The sequence below is a fragment of the Botryllus schlosseri genome, chromosome 5 (assembly GCF_051294905.1).
Source record: "Botryllus schlosseri isolate E-star chromosome 5, Bs_hap1, whole genome shotgun sequence".
Classification (NCBI taxonomy): Eukaryota; Metazoa; Chordata; class Ascidiacea; order Stolidobranchia; family Styelidae; genus Botryllus; species Botryllus schlosseri.
Window position 1 is genome coordinate 858,837 of NC_137240.1, and position 2,123 is coordinate 860,959.

Below are 2,123 nucleotides of genomic sequence, written 5' to 3' on the forward strand. Positions count from 1 at the left end.
ATTCCGTTATTAAAGTTGAGTATGCGTAGGTACGTGCTACGCTCCCGCAAAAGTCGGTATGGAACTGCGTTAGTTTAAAATTTGTTCAATCATGAAATGCGTAACAAAACTTGACATGGTGCATTGTCATAATGTCTTACAACTGCGTAGCGAGTTTCAAGGTAGGGAGTCGAATATTAACATGGTAATTCCGTTAATAAAGTTGACTATGTTTAGGTACGTGCTACGCTACGGAAAAACAGATTTAGCCAAAAGTCTGTATAGAACTGCGTTGGTTTTAAAGGTGTTACATCATGAAATGTCTGACGAAATTTGGTATGGTGCATTGTTATTATGTCCTACAACTGCGTACCAACGTTCAAGGTGAGAATTTAATGTTTAGCATGCTAATTCTGTTATTAAAATTGACTATGTATGGGTATATGCTATGTTCACGAAAAACAGATATGCGTAAAAGTCGGTATTCGACTGCGATAGTTTCAAAGGTGTTCCATCATTAGATGTGTGATGAAATTTAGCATGGTGCATAGCCATAATGCCCTACAACTACGTATCAAGTTTAGAGTTGGGATTCAATGCATGGTAATTCCGTTATTAAAGTGGGCTATGTATGGGTACGTGCTATGCGCTCCCGCAAAACAGATGTACGCAAAAACGTCGATGTAGAGCCGCGTTAGTTTTAAAGTTGTTCCATCATGAAATGTCTGATGGGGTTTGGTATGGTGCATTTTTATAATGTCCTATAACCGCGTACCAACTTTCAAGGTGGGAATTCAATGTTTAACACGGTAATTCTGCTATTAAAATTGACTATGTATAGGTATATGCTAAGTTCACGCAAAACAGATACGCGTAAAAGTCGGTATTCGACTGCGTTAGTTTTAAAGGTGTTCCATCATTAGATGTGTGATGAAATTTAGCATGGTGCATTGCCATAATGTCCTACATCTTCGTATCAAGTTTAGAGTTGGGATTCAATGTTAAGCATGGTAATTCAGTTATTAAAGTTGACTATGTATAGGTACGTGCTATACGCCCCCCCCCCCCCCGCAAAACAGATGCACGCAAAAACCGAATTTTTCGATTAGTTTATATTCCGTATTTTATTTAAAACTAAAACTGTTAAGTACTACTTAAGGTGTTATAAAATGTGAAAAAGTGCAAATAGCGGAGACGTTTGGAGACTGCGTTTAGGACAGTTCGATGTCGCTCGAACATTTCATCCCCAACACGACGTAAGGTTCTCTCTGCTTTCGTATTTACCTTAACGCATGAGCCGTCGAGTTCGTACATGATAAAATTCCTGGTCAAGGAATATGCTTCGAATATAATTTCATCCTTTTCTTCAGTGATCGAAGGCGATACTCTTGATAATTCCATGCTTTGAGGAGAATAGCAAGTCAGAGCTTATTTCGAGATCTTAGCTACTTTGAAAATGAGGATCCTAGGATTTGCATAACTTTCATCTATATCGCACGATGCGTTTACGCGGTCCAGAATGACTTATGGCGATGAAAAATAGCAAAAATGGTCTATTAAGCATTGAGCACGGTTCAAGAACTATGATATTCCTGTACTTGCACAAGTTACAAACGCGCTATCGTAAATTAGTATATATTACTAAAATACGAACTCGGACGAAATCATGAATGCGTAGGACTTACTTTAAACATATATTGTGTACAAACAACTTTTTACAAGAACTATAAAATTCACCGGCATCGCGACATCTTTCAAAAACAAAACCATGATCAATGGCTATTTTTCATTGACATAAGTCATTCTGGAACGCGAAAACGCATTGTAAAATATAGATGAAACTCAAGCAAATCCTACGATCCTCATTTTCAAAGTAGCTTAGATCTCGAAATAAGCTTTGAATTCAGGGGGCGCGATTTCGATTACTCGAAACTTGTTGCTTGTACGATTTATCGCTGGTGCGTTAAGGGTTAGGAACGTTTTCTAATGTAGTTACACATTCTAGTTGTTTTGATGTAAGGAAAAAACTCATTCGATAACTCGATACAACTAGTTAACACGCGTTGATGTAACTTTCCTCATTTGTATGCATAGCCTACGCGTAATTGTTTTTCGTTTCTATCTACTTTAAAAAGACTCGGTGA